General features: G+C 45.4%; 24 non-coding genes across 24 annotated transcripts in view; all 24 read right to left on the bottom strand.

Annotated features, from left to right (window-relative positions):
* The window catches only part of trnai-aau (transfer RNA isoleucine (anticodon AAU)), a 74-nt gene extending 46 nt beyond the window's left edge, over positions 1–28 (bottom strand). The window contains exon 1 of the tRNA in view: positions 1–28. This exon is cut by the window's left edge and continues 46 nt beyond it. This is a non-coding gene — a tRNA (tRNA-Ile).
* A 483-nt stretch (positions 29–511) lies between these two features.
* On the bottom strand, positions 512–584 carry trnar-ucg (transfer RNA arginine (anticodon UCG)). The gene has a single exon. It is a non-coding gene; the product is annotated as a tRNA-Arg (tRNA).
* A 215-nt stretch (positions 585–799) lies between these two features.
* Positions 800–873, bottom strand: trnai-aau (transfer RNA isoleucine (anticodon AAU)). Its single transcript has one exon. It is a non-coding gene; the product is annotated as a tRNA-Ile (tRNA).
* Positions 874–1,356: 483 nt separating this feature from the next.
* trnar-ucg (transfer RNA arginine (anticodon UCG)) lies at positions 1,357–1,429 on the bottom strand. The gene has a single exon. It is a non-coding gene; the product is annotated as a tRNA-Arg (tRNA).
* A 1,019-nt stretch (positions 1,430–2,448) lies between these two features.
* On the bottom strand, positions 2,449–2,522 carry trnai-aau (transfer RNA isoleucine (anticodon AAU)). The gene has a single exon. It is a non-coding gene; the product is annotated as a tRNA-Ile (tRNA).
* A 483-nt stretch (positions 2,523–3,005) lies between these two features.
* On the bottom strand, positions 3,006–3,078 carry trnar-ucg (transfer RNA arginine (anticodon UCG)). The gene has a single exon. It is a non-coding gene; the product is annotated as a tRNA-Arg (tRNA).
* A 757-nt stretch (positions 3,079–3,835) lies between these two features.
* Positions 3,836–3,908, bottom strand: trnar-ucg (transfer RNA arginine (anticodon UCG)). The gene has a single exon. It is a non-coding gene; the product is annotated as a tRNA-Arg (tRNA).
* Positions 3,909–4,108: 200 nt separating this feature from the next.
* Positions 4,109–4,182, bottom strand: trnai-aau (transfer RNA isoleucine (anticodon AAU)). The gene has a single exon. It is a non-coding gene; the product is annotated as a tRNA-Ile (tRNA).
* Positions 4,183–4,665: 483 nt separating this feature from the next.
* On the bottom strand, positions 4,666–4,738 carry trnar-ucg (transfer RNA arginine (anticodon UCG)). Its single transcript has one exon. It is a non-coding gene; the product is annotated as a tRNA-Arg (tRNA).
* Positions 4,739–5,768: 1,030 nt separating this feature from the next.
* On the bottom strand, positions 5,769–5,842 carry trnai-aau (transfer RNA isoleucine (anticodon AAU)). The gene has a single exon. It is a non-coding gene; the product is annotated as a tRNA-Ile (tRNA).
* A 483-nt stretch (positions 5,843–6,325) lies between these two features.
* Positions 6,326–6,398, bottom strand: trnar-ucg (transfer RNA arginine (anticodon UCG)). Its single transcript has one exon. It is a non-coding gene; the product is annotated as a tRNA-Arg (tRNA).
* Positions 6,399–7,155: 757 nt separating this feature from the next.
* On the bottom strand, positions 7,156–7,228 carry trnar-ucg (transfer RNA arginine (anticodon UCG)). The gene has a single exon. It is a non-coding gene; the product is annotated as a tRNA-Arg (tRNA).
* A 200-nt stretch (positions 7,229–7,428) lies between these two features.
* trnai-aau (transfer RNA isoleucine (anticodon AAU)) lies at positions 7,429–7,502 on the bottom strand. Its single transcript has one exon. It is a non-coding gene; the product is annotated as a tRNA-Ile (tRNA).
* Positions 7,503–7,985: 483 nt separating this feature from the next.
* trnar-ucg (transfer RNA arginine (anticodon UCG)) lies at positions 7,986–8,058 on the bottom strand. The gene has a single exon. It is a non-coding gene; the product is annotated as a tRNA-Arg (tRNA).
* Positions 8,059–8,258: 200 nt separating this feature from the next.
* Positions 8,259–8,332, bottom strand: trnai-aau (transfer RNA isoleucine (anticodon AAU)). The gene has a single exon. It is a non-coding gene; the product is annotated as a tRNA-Ile (tRNA).
* A 473-nt stretch (positions 8,333–8,805) lies between these two features.
* Positions 8,806–8,878, bottom strand: trnar-ucg (transfer RNA arginine (anticodon UCG)). Its single transcript has one exon. It is a non-coding gene; the product is annotated as a tRNA-Arg (tRNA).
* Positions 8,879–9,078: 200 nt separating this feature from the next.
* trnai-aau (transfer RNA isoleucine (anticodon AAU)) lies at positions 9,079–9,152 on the bottom strand. Its single transcript has one exon. It is a non-coding gene; the product is annotated as a tRNA-Ile (tRNA).
* A 483-nt stretch (positions 9,153–9,635) lies between these two features.
* trnar-ucg (transfer RNA arginine (anticodon UCG)) lies at positions 9,636–9,708 on the bottom strand. The gene has a single exon. It is a non-coding gene; the product is annotated as a tRNA-Arg (tRNA).
* Positions 9,709–9,908: 200 nt separating this feature from the next.
* trnai-aau (transfer RNA isoleucine (anticodon AAU)) lies at positions 9,909–9,982 on the bottom strand. The gene has a single exon. It is a non-coding gene; the product is annotated as a tRNA-Ile (tRNA).
* Positions 9,983–10,465: 483 nt separating this feature from the next.
* trnar-ucg (transfer RNA arginine (anticodon UCG)) lies at positions 10,466–10,538 on the bottom strand. Its single transcript has one exon. It is a non-coding gene; the product is annotated as a tRNA-Arg (tRNA).
* Positions 10,539–10,738: 200 nt separating this feature from the next.
* Positions 10,739–10,812, bottom strand: trnai-aau (transfer RNA isoleucine (anticodon AAU)). The gene has a single exon. It is a non-coding gene; the product is annotated as a tRNA-Ile (tRNA).
* Positions 10,813–11,552: 740 nt separating this feature from the next.
* Positions 11,553–11,626, bottom strand: trnai-aau (transfer RNA isoleucine (anticodon AAU)). The gene has a single exon. It is a non-coding gene; the product is annotated as a tRNA-Ile (tRNA).
* A 483-nt stretch (positions 11,627–12,109) lies between these two features.
* Positions 12,110–12,182, bottom strand: trnar-ucg (transfer RNA arginine (anticodon UCG)). The gene has a single exon. It is a non-coding gene; the product is annotated as a tRNA-Arg (tRNA).
* A 200-nt stretch (positions 12,183–12,382) lies between these two features.
* trnai-aau (transfer RNA isoleucine (anticodon AAU)) lies at positions 12,383–12,456 on the bottom strand. The gene has a single exon. It is a non-coding gene; the product is annotated as a tRNA-Ile (tRNA).
* Positions 12,457–12,475: the final 19 nt, after the last annotated feature.

The following is a 12,475-nucleotide window of genomic DNA, read 5'->3' as shown; positions in this document are numbered from 1 at the left end:
ACGCTCTAACCAACTGAGCTAACAGGCCTGCTGCTGCCATTCTATCTACACCCGCGTCCCTAATAGAATGAAAGACACTCATTTGCCTTTAAACAACTAGCGACCTGGTGGAACCAGGCTTGTAAAAGTCTTCAAGAAGGGGAATTAGCTCAAATGGTAGAGCGCTCGCTTAGCATGTGAGAGGTAGGGGGATCGATGCCCGCATTCTCCATTACCTTCTTTTCAGTTGTCGATTCTCAAGAAGGTAACACACATATCCTTGATTCAAAGGATTCCTCCTGCTGAATGTGCCCATAAAAATCAGAGGAAGTCCGAGGAACATTTCACAGCTCTGCACTTCCATACTAGTGCTATTCAAAGGAACTTCATATTTTCACACCTTCATCTCTGTGACTATGTCTTCTTTTCATACATAATCAGCACTGTCACATTGCTTGGTGTACATGGTGGAAGCTTCTCATTGGAATATTCATTCCTGAACATACACAAGTCTTACAGAAGAGAGGACAGACAACCACGAAGGGATTCGAACCCTCAATCTTCTGATTCGAAGTCAGACGCCTTGTCCATTAGGCCACGTGGTCATGTAGACAGTGACGTGTACATTTGAACTGGGCCACGGTAGTAGTCTACAAACAGACAGTCAGGAGAAGCAAGACGTTGAAGATCAAGCTTTTGCCTTCATGGGATCCATGTGTGAGGTGATGGGGCACTGTTGCACATTCCATGAGTTGAAAACACTGCCAACTTTACATCTGAAGGACTTCACAAGATGTCCTCCCTCTACAACAATTAAGCCTGGCCTGTACAGGGATCGAACCTGTGACCTTGGCGTTATTAGCACCACGCTCTAACCAACTGAGCTAACAGGCCTGCTGCTGCCATTCTATCTACACCCGCGTCCCTAATAGAATGAAAGACACTCATTTGCCTTTAAACAACTAGCGACCTGGTGGAACCAGGCTTGTAAAAGTCTTCAAGAAGGGGAATTAGCTCAAATGGTAGAGCGCTCGCTTAGCATGTGAGAGGTAGGGGGATCGATGCCCGCATTCTCCATTACCTTCTTTTCAGTTGTCGATTCTCAAGAAGGTAACACACATATCCTTGATTCAAAGGATTCCTCCTGCTGAATGTGCCCATAAAAATCAGAGGAAGTCCGAGGAACATTTCACAGCTCTGCACTTCCATACTAGTGCTATTCAAAGGAACTTCATATTTTCACACCTTCATCTCTGTGACTATGTCTTCTTTTCATACATAATCAGCACTGTCACATTGCTTGGTGTACATGGTGGAAGCTTCTCATTGGAATATTCATTCCTGAACATACACAAGTCTTACAGAAGAGAGGACAGACAACCACGAAGGGATTCGAACCCTCAATCTTCTGATTCGAAGTCAGACGCCTTGTCCATTAGGCCACGTGGTCATGTAGACAGTGACGTGTACATTTGAACTGGGCCACGGTAGTAGTCTACCGACAAACAGTCAGGAGAAGCAAGACTTCGCCTTCATGGGATCCATGTGTGAGGTGATGGGGCACTGTTGCACATTCCATGAATTGAAAACACTGCCAACTTTACATCTGAAGGACTTCACGAGATGTCCTCCCTCTACAACAATTAAGCCTGGCCTGTACAGGGATCGAACCTGTGACCTTGGCGTTATTAGCACCACGCTCTAACCAACTGAGCTCAGAGGCCTGCTGCTGCCATTCTATCTACACCCGCGTCCCTAATAGAATGAAAGACACTCATTTGCCTTTAAACAACTAGCGACCTGGTGGAACCAGGTTTGTAAAAGTCTTCAAGAAGGGGAATTAGCTCAAATGGTAGAGCGCTCGCTTAGCATGTGAGAGGTAGCGGGATCGATGCCCGCATTCTCCATTACCTTCTTTTCAGTTGTCGATTCTCAAGAAGGTAACACACATATCCTTGATTCAAAGGATTCCTCCTGCTGAATGTGCCCATAAAAATCAGAGGAAGTTTGAGGAACATTTCACAGCTCTGCACTTCCATACTAGTGCTATTCAAAGGAACTTCATATTTTCACACCTTTATCTCTGTGACTATGTCTTCTTTTCATACATAATCAGCACTGTCACATTGTTTGGTGTACATGGTGGAAGCTTCTCATTGGAATATTCATTCCTGAACATACACAAGTGAGGACAGACAACCATGAAGGGATTCGAACCCTCAATCTTCTGATTCGAAGTCAGACGCCTTGTCCATTAGGCCACGTGGTCATGTAGACAGTGACGTGTACGTTTGAACTGGGCCACGGTAGTAGTCTACCGACAAACAGTCAGGAGAAGCAAAACTTTGCCTTCATGGGATCCAGGTGTGAGGTGATGGGGCACTGTTGCACATTCCATGAGTTGAAAACACTGCCAACTTTACATCTGAAGGACTTCACGAGATGTCCTCCTTCTACAACAATTAAGCCTGGCCTGTACAGGGATCGAACCTGTGACCTTGGCGTTATTAGCACCACGCTCTAACCAACTGAGCTAACAGGCCTGCTGCTGCCATTCCATCTACACCCGCGTCCCTAATAGAATGAAGGACACTCATTTGCCTTTAAACAACTAGCGACCTGGTGGAACCAGGCTTGTAAAAGTCTTCAAGAAGGGGAATTAGCTCAAATGGTAGAGCGCTCGCTTAGCATGTGAGAGGTAGCGGGATCGATGCCCGCATTCTCCATTACCTTCTTTTCAGTTGTCGATTCTCAAGAAGGTAACACACATATCCTTGATTCAAAGGATTCCTCCTGCTGATTGTGCCCATAAAAATCAGAGGAAGTTTGAGGAACATTTCACAGCTCTGCACTTCCATACTAGTGCTATTCAAAGGAACTTCATATTTTCACACCTTCATCTCTGTGACTATGTCTTCTTTTCATACATAATCAGCACTGTCACATTGTTTGGTGTACATGGTGGAAGCTTCTCATTGGAATATTCATTACTGAACATACACAAGTCTTACAGAAGAATGGACAGACAACCACGAAGGGATTCGAACCCTCAATCTTCTGATTCGAAGTCAGACGCCTTGTCCATTAGGCCACGTGGTCATGTAGACAGTGACGTGTACATTTGAACTGGGCCACGGTAGTAGTCTACCGACAAACAGTCAGGAGAAGCAAGACTTTGCCTTCATGGGATCCATGTGTGAGGTGATGGGGCACTGTTGCACATTCCATGAGTTGAAAACACTGCCAAGTTTACATGTGAAGGACTTCACGAGATGTCCTCCCTCTACAACAATTAAGCCTGGCCTGTACAGGGATCGAACCTGTGACCTTGGCGTTATTAGCACCACGCTCTAACCAACTGAGCTAAGAGGCCTGCTGCTGCCATTCTATCTACACCCGCGTCCATAATAGAATGAAGGACACTCATTTGCCTTTAAACAACTAGCGACCTGGTGGAACCAGGCTTGTAAAAGTCTTCAAGAAGGGGAATTAGCTCAAATGGTAGAGCGCTCGCTTAGCATGTGAGAGGTAGCGGGATCGATGCCCGCATTCTCCATTACCTTCTTTTCAGTTGTCGATTCTCAAGAAGGTAACACACATATGCTTGATTCAAAGGATTCCTCCTGCTGATTGTGCCCATAAAAATCAGAGGAAGTTTGAGGAACATTTCACAGCTCTGCACTTCCATACTAGTGCTATTCAAAGGAACTTCATATTTTCACACCTACATCTCTGTGACTACGTCTTCTTTTCATACATAATCAGCACTGTCACATTGTTTGGTGTACATGGTGGAAGCTTCTCATTGGAATATTCATTACTGAACATACACAAGTCTTACAGAAGAGAGGACAGACAACCACGAAGGGATTTGAACCCTCAATCTTCTGATTCGAAGTCAGACGCCTTGTCCATTAGGCCACGTGGTCATGTAGACAGTGACGTGTACATTTGAACTGGGCCACGGTAGTAGTCTACCGACAAACAATCAGGAGAAGCAAGACTTTGCCTTCATGGGATCCATGTGTGAGGTGATGGGGCACTGTTGCACATTCCATGAGTTGAAAACACTGCCAACTTTACATCTGAAGGACTTCACGAGATGTCCTCCCTCTACAACAATAAAGCCTGGCCTGTACAGGGATCGAACCTGTGACCTTGGCGTTATTAGCACCACGCTCTAACCAACTGAGCTAACAGGCCTGCTGCTGCCATTCCATCTACACCCGCGTCCCTAATAGAATGAAGGACAATCATTTGCCTTTAAACAACTAGCGACCTGGTGGAACCAGGCTTGTAAAAGTCTTCAATAAGGGGAATTAGCTCAAATGGTAGAGCGCTCGCTTAGCATGTGAGAGGTAGCGGGATCGATGCCCGCATTCTCCATTACCTTCTTTTCAGTTGTCGATTCTCAAGAAGGTAACACACATATCCTTGATTCAAAGGATTCCTCCTGCTGAATGTGCCCATAAAAATCAGAGGAAGTTTGAGGAACATTTCACAGCTCTGCACTTCCATACTAGTGCTATTCAAAGGAACTTCATATTTTCACACCTTCATCTCTGTGACTATGTCTTCTTTTCATACATAATCAGCACTGTCACATTGTTTGGTGTACATGGTGGAAGCTTCTCATTGGAATATTCATTACTGAACATACACAAGTCTTACAGAAGAGAGGACAGACAACCACGAAGGGATTCGAACCCTCAATCTTCTGATTCGAAGTCAGACGCCTTGTCCATTAGGCCACGTGGTCATGTAGACAGTGACGTGTACATTTGAACTGGGCCACGGTAGTAGTCTACCGACAAACAGTCAGGAGAAGCAAGACTTTGCCTTCATGGGATCCATGTGTGAGGTGATGGGGCACTGTTGCACATTCCATGAGTTGAAAACACTGCCAAGTTTACATGTGAAGGACTTCACGAGATGTCCTCCCTCTACAACAATTAAGCCTGGCCTGTACAGGGATCGAACCTGTGACCTTGGCGTTATTAGCACCACGCTCTAACCAACTGAGCTAAGAGGCCTGCTGCTGCCATTCTATCTACACCCGCGTCCCTAATAGAATGAAGGACACTCATTTGCCTTTAAACAACTAGCGACCTGGTGGAACCAGGCTTGTAAAAGTCTTCAAGAAGGGGAATTAGCTCAAATGGTAGAGCGCTCGCTTAGCATGTGAGAGGTAGCGGGATCGATGCCCGCATTCTCCATTACCTTCTTTTCAGTTGTCGATTCTCAAGAAGGTAACACACATATCCTTGATTCAAAGGATTCCTCCTGCTGATTGTGCCCATAAAAATCAGAGGAAGTTTGAGGAACATTTCACAGCTCTGCACTTCCATACTAGTGCTATTCAAAGGAACTTCATATTTTCACACCTTCATCTCTGTGACTACGTCTTCTTTTCATACATAATCAGCACTGTCACATTGTTTGGTGTACATGGTGGAAGCTTCTCATTGGAATATTCATTACTGAACATACACAAGTCTTACAGAAGAGAGGACAGACAACCACGAAGGGATTCGAACCCTCAATCTTCTGATTCGAAGTCAGACGCCTTGTCCATTAGGCGACGTGGTCATGTAGACAGTGACGTGTACATTTGAACTGGGCCACGGTAGTAGTCTACCGACAAACAATCAGGAGAAGCAAGACTTTGCCTTCATGGGATCCATGTGTGAGGTGATGGGGCACTGTTGCACATTCCATGAGTTGAAAACACTGCCAACTTTACATCTGAAGGACTTCACGAGATGTCCTCCCTCTACAACAATTAAGCCTGGCCTGTACAGGGATCGAACCTGTGACCTTGGCGTTATTAGCACCACGCTCTAACCAACTGAGCTAACAGGCCTGCTGCTGCCATTCCAGCTACACCCGCGTCCCTAATAGAATGAAGGACAATCATTTGCCTTTAAACAACTAGCGACCTGGTGGAACCAGGCTTGTAAAAGTCTTCAAGAAGGGGAATTAGCTCAAATGGTAGAGCGCTCGCTTAGCATGTGAGAGGTAGCGGGATCGATGCCCGCATTCTCCATTACTTTCTTTTCAGTTGTCGATTCTCAAGAAGGTAACACACATATCCTTGATTCAAAGGATTCCTCCTGCTGAATGTGCCCATAAAAATCAGAGGAAGTTTGAGGAACATTTCACAGCTCTGCACTTCCATACTAGTGCTATTCAAAGGAACTTCATATTTTCACACCTTCATCTCTGTGACTACGTCTTCTTTTCATACATAATCAGCACTGTCACATTGTTTGGTGTACATGGTGGAAGCTTCTCATTGGAATATTCATTACTGAACATACACAAGTCTTACAGAAGAGAGGACAGACAACCACGAAGGGATTCGAACCCTCAATCTTCTGATTCGAAGTCAGACGCCTTGTCCATTAGGCCACGTGGTCATGTAGACAGTGACGTGTACATTTGAACTGGGCCACGGTAGTAGTCTACCGACAAACAGTCAGGAGAAGCAAGACTTTGCCTTCATGGGATCCATGTGTGAGGTGATGGGGCACTGTTGCACATTCCATGAGTTGAAAACACTGCCAAGTTTACATGTGAAGGACTTCACGAGATGTCCTCCCTCTACAACAATTAAGCCTGGCCTGTACAGGGATCGAACCTGTGACCTTGGCGTTATTAGCAGCACGCTCTAACCAACTGAGCTAAGAGGCCTGCTGCTGCCATTCTATCTACACCCGCGTCCCTAATAGAATGAAGGACACTCATTTGCCTTTAAACAACTAGCGACCTGGTGGAACCAGGCTTGTAAAAGTCTTCAAGAAGGGGAATTAGCTCAAATGGTAGAGCGCTCGCTTAGCATGTGAGAGGTAGCGGGATCGATGCCCGCATTCTCCATTACCTTCTTTTCAGTTGTCGATTCTCAAGAAGGTAACACACATATGCTTGATTCAAAGGATTCCTCCTGCTGATTGTGCCCATAAAAATCAGAGGAAGTTTGAGGAACATTTCACAGCTCTGCACTTCCATACTAGTGCTATTCAAAGGAACTTCATATTTTCACACCTACATCTCTGTGACTACGTCTTCTTTTCATACATAATCAGCACTGTCACATTGTTTGGTGTACATGGTGGAAGCTTCTCATTGGAATATTCATTACTGAACATACACAAGTCTTACAGAAGAGAGGACAGACAACCACAAAGGGATTCGAACCCTCAATCTTCTGATTCGAAGTCAGACGCCTTGTCCATTAGGCCACGTGGTCATGTAGACAGTGACGTGTACATTTGAACTGGGCCACGGTAGTAGTCTACCGACAAACAATCAGGAGAAGCAAGACTTTGCCTTCATGGGATCCATGTGTGAGGTGATGGGGCACTGTTGCACATTCCATGAGTTGAAAACACTGCCAACTTTACATCTGAAGGACTTCACGAGATGTCCTCCCTCTACAACAATTAAGCCTGGCCTGTACAGGGATCGAACCTGTGACCTTGGCGTTATTAGCACCACGCTCTAACCAACTGAGCTAACAGGCCTGCTGCTGCCATTCCATCTACACCCGCGTCCCTAATAGAATGAAGGACAATCATTTGCCTTTAAACAACTAGCGACCTGGTGGAACCAGGCTTGTAAAAGTCTTCAAGAAGGGGAATTAGCTCAAATGGTAGAGCGCTCGCTTAGCATGTGAGAGGTAGCGGGATCGATGCCCGCATTCTCCATTACCTTCTTTTCAGTTGTCGATTCTCAAGAAGGTAACACACATATCCTTGATTCAAAGGATTCCTCCTGCTGAATGTGCCCATAAAAATCAGAGGAAGTTTGAGGAACATTTCACAGCTCTGCACTTCCATACTAGTGCTATTCAAAGGAACTTCATATTTTCACACCTTCATCTCTGTGACTATGTCTTCTTTTCATACATAATCAGCACTGTCACATTGTTTGGTGTACATGGTGGAAGCTTCTCATTGGAATATTCATTACTGAACATACACAAGTCTTACAGAAAAGAGGACAGACAACCACGAAGGGATTCGAACCCTCAATCTTCTGATTCGAAGTCAGACGCCTTGTCCATTAGGCCACGTGGTCATGTAGACAGTGACGTGTACATTTGAACTGGGCCACGGTAGTAGTCTACCGACAAACAGTCAGGAGAAGCAAGACTTTGCCTTCATGGGATCCATGTGTGAGGTGATGGGGCACTGTTGCACATTCCATGAGTTGAAAACACTGCCAACTTTACATGTGAAGGACTTCACGAGATGTCCTCCCTCTACAACAATTAAGCCTGGCCTGTACAGGGATCGAACCTGTGACCTTGGCGTTATTAGCACCACGCTCTAACCAACTGAGCTAACAGGCCTGCTGCTGCCATTCTATCTACACCCGCGTCCCTAATAGAATGAAAGACACTCATTTGCCTTTAAACAACTAGCGACCTGGTGGAACCAGGCTTGTAAAAGTCTTCAAGAAGGGGAATTAGCTCAAATGGTAGAGCGCTCGCTTAGCATGTGAGAGGTAGCGGGATTGATGCCCGCATTCTCCATTACCTTCTTTTCAGTTGTCGATTCTCAAGAAGGTAACACACATATCCTTGATTCAAAGGATTCCTCCTGCTGAATGTGCCCATAAAAATCAGAGGAAGTTTGAGGAACATTTCACTCCCATACTAGTGCTATTCAAAGGAACTTCATATTTTCACACCTTCATCTCTGTGACTATGTCTTCTTTTCATACATAATCAGCACTGTCACATTGTTTGGTGTACATGGTGGAAGCTTCTCATTGGAATATTCATTACTGAACATACACAAGTCTTACAGAAGAGAGGACAGACAACCACGAAGGGATTCGAACCCTCAATCTTCTGATTCGAAGTCAGACGCCTTGTCCATTAGGCCACGTGGTCATGTAGACAGTGACGTGTACATTTGAACTGGGCCACGGTAGTAGTCTACCGACAAACAGTCAGGAGAAGCAAGACTTTGCCTTCATGGGATCCATGTGTGAGGTGATGGGGCACTGTTGCACATTCCATGAGTTGAAAACACTGCCAACTTTACATCTGAAGGACTTCAGGAGATGTCCTCCCTCTACAACAATTAAGCCTGGCCTGTACAGGGATCGAACCTGTGACCTTGGCGTTATTAGCACCACGCTCTAACCAACTGAGCTAACAGGCCTGCTGCTGCCATTCCATCTACACCCGCGTCCCTAATAGAATGAAGGACACTCATTTGCCTTTAAACAACTAGCGACCTGGTGGAACCAGGCTTGTAAAAGTCTTGAAGAAGGGGAATTAGCTCAAATGGTAGAGCGCTCGCTTAGCATGTGAGAGGCAGCGGGATCGATGCCCGCATTCTCCATTACCTTCTTTTCAGTTGTCGATTCTCAAGAAGGTAACACACATATCCTTAATTCAAAGGATTCCTCCTGCTGATTGTGCCCATAAAAATCAGAGGAAGTTTGAGGAACATTTCACAGCTCTGCACTTCCATACTAGTGCTATTCAAAGGAACTTCATATTTTCACACCTTCATCTCTGTGACTACATCTTCTTTTCATACATAATCAGCACTGTCACATTGTTTGGTGTACATGGTGGAAGCTTCTCATTGGAATATTCATTACTGAACATACACAAGTCTTACAGAAGAGAGGACAGACAACCACAAAGGGATTCGAACCCTCAATCTTCTGATTCGAAGTCAGACGCCTTGTCCATTAGGCCACGTGGTCATGTAGACAGTGACGTGTACATTTGAACTGGGCCACGGTAGTAGTCTACCGACAAACAGTCAGGAGAAGCAAGACTTTGCCTTCATGGGATCCATGTGTGAGGTGATGGGGCACTGTTGCACATTCCATGAGTTGAAAACACTGCCAACTTTACATCTGAAGGACTTCACGAGATGTCCTCCCTCTACAACAATTAAGCCTGGCCTGTACAGGGATCGAACCTGTGACCTTGGCGTTATTAGCACCACGCTCTAACCAACTGAGCTAACAGGCCTGCTGCTGCCATTCCAGCTACACCCGCGTCCCTAATAGAATGAAGGACAATCATTTGCCTTTAAACAACTAGCGACCTGGTGGAACCAGGCTTGTAAAAGTCTTCAAGAAGGGGAATTAGCTCAAATGGTAGAGCGCTCGCTTAGCATGTGAGAGGTAGCGGGATCGATGCCCGCATTCTCCATTACCTTCTTTTCAGTTGTCGATTCTCAAGAAGGTAACACACATATCCTTGATTCAAAGGATTCCTCCTGCTGATTGTGCCCATAAAAATCAGAGGAAGTTTGAGGAACATTTCACAGCTCTGCACTTCCATACTAGTGCTATTCAAAGGAACTTCATATTTTCACACCTTCATCTCTGTGACTATGTCTTCTTTTCATACATAATCAGCACTGTCACATTGTTTGGTGTACATGGTGGAAGCTTCTCATTGGAATATTCATTACTGAACATACACAAGTCTTACAGAAGAGAGGACAGACAACCACGAAGGGATTCGAACCCTCAATCTTCTGATTCGAAGTCAGACGCCTTGTCCATTAGGCCACGTGGTCATGTAGACAGTGACGTGTACATTTGAACTGGGCCACGGTAGTAGTCTACCGACAAACAGTCAGGAGAAGCAAGACTTTGCCTTCATGGGATCCATGTGTGAGGTGATGGGGCACTGTTGCACATTCCATGAGTTGAAAACACTACCAACTTTACATCTGAAGGACTTCAGGAGATGTCCCCCCTCTACAACAATTAAGCCTGGCCTGTACAGGGATCGAACCTGTGACCTTGGCGTTATTAGCACCACGCTCTAACCAACTGAGCTAACAGGCCTGCTGCTGCCATTCCATCTACACCCGCGTCCCTAATAGAATGAAGGACACTCATTTGCCTTTAAACAACTAGCGACCTGGTGGAACCAGGCTTGTAAAAGTCTTGAAGAAGGGGAATTAGCTCAAATGGTAGAGCGCTCGCTTAGCATGTGAGAGGTAGCAGGATCGATGCCCGCATTCTCCATTACCTTCTTTTCAGTTGTCGTTTCTCAAGAAGGTAACACACATATCCTTGATTCAAAGGATTCCTCCTGCTGATTGTGCCCATAAAAATCAGAGGAAGTTTGAGGAACATTTCACAGCTCTGCACTTCCATACTAGAGCTATTCAAAGGAACTTCATATATTCACACCTTCATCTCTGTTACTATGTCCTCTTTTCATACATAATCAGCATTGTCACATTGTTTGGTGTACATTGGAATATTCATTCCTGAACATACACAAGTCTTACAGAAGAGAGGACAGACAACCACGAAGGGATTCGAACCCTCAATCTTCTGATTCGAAGTCAGACGCCTTGTCCATTAGGCCACGTGGTGATGTAGACAGTGACGTGTACATTTGAACTGGGCCACGGTAGTAGTCTACCGACAAACAGTCAGGAGAAGCAAGACTTTGCCTTCATGGGATCCATGTGTGAGGTGATGGGGCACTGTTGCACATTGCATGAGTTGAAAACACTGCCAACTTTACATCTGAAGGACTTCACGAGATGTCCTCCCTCTACAACAATTAAGCCTGGCCTGTACAGGGATCGAACCTGTGACCTTGGCGTTATTAGCACCACGCTCTAACCAACTGAGCTAACAGGCCTGCTGCTGCCATTTCATCTACACCCGCGTCCCTAATAGAATGAAGGACAATCATTTGCCTTTAAACAACTAGCGACCTGGTGGAACCAGGCTTGTAAAAGTCTTCAAGAAGGGGAATTAGCTCAAATGGTAGAGCGCTCGCTTAGCATGTGAGAGGTAGCGGGATCGATGCCCGCATTCTCCATTACCTTCTTTTCAGTTGTCGATTCTCAAGAAGGTAACACACATATCCTTGATTCAAAGGATTCCTCCTGCTGATTGTGCCCATAAAAATCAGAGGAATTTTGAGGAACATTTCACAGCTCTGCACTTCCATACTAGTGCTATTCAAAGGAACATCATATTTTCACACCTTCATCTCTGTGACTACGTCTTCTTTTCATACATAATCAGCACTGTCACATTGCTTGGTGTACATGTTGGAAGCTTCTCATTGGAATATTCATTACTGAACATACACAAGTCTTACAGAAGAGAGGACAGACAACCACGAAGGGATTCGAACCCTCAATCTTCTGATTCGAAGTCAGACGCCTTGTCCATTAGGCCACGTGGTCATGTAGACAGTGACGTGTACATTTGAACTGGGCCACGGTAGTAGTCTACCGACAAACAATCAGGAGAAGCAAGACTTTGCCTTCATGGGATCCATGTGTGAGGTGATGGGGCACTGTTGCACATTCCATGAGTTGAAAACACTGCCAACTTTACATCTGAAGGACTTCACGAGATGTCCTCCCTCTACAACAATTAAGCCTGGCCTGTACAGGGATCGAACCTGTGACCTTGGCGTTATTAGCACCACGCTCTAACCAACTGAGCTAACAGGCCTGCTGCTGCCATTCCATCT

Source organism: Scomber scombrus, chromosome 17 (assembly GCF_963691925.1).
Source record: "Scomber scombrus chromosome 17, fScoSco1.1, whole genome shotgun sequence".
In the NCBI taxonomy this organism is placed as follows: domain Eukaryota; kingdom Metazoa; phylum Chordata; class Actinopteri; order Scombriformes; family Scombridae; genus Scomber; species Scomber scombrus.
The sequence above is the reverse complement of the archived record's forward strand: the minus strand, read 5'-3'. Positions and strand labels throughout refer to the sequence as shown.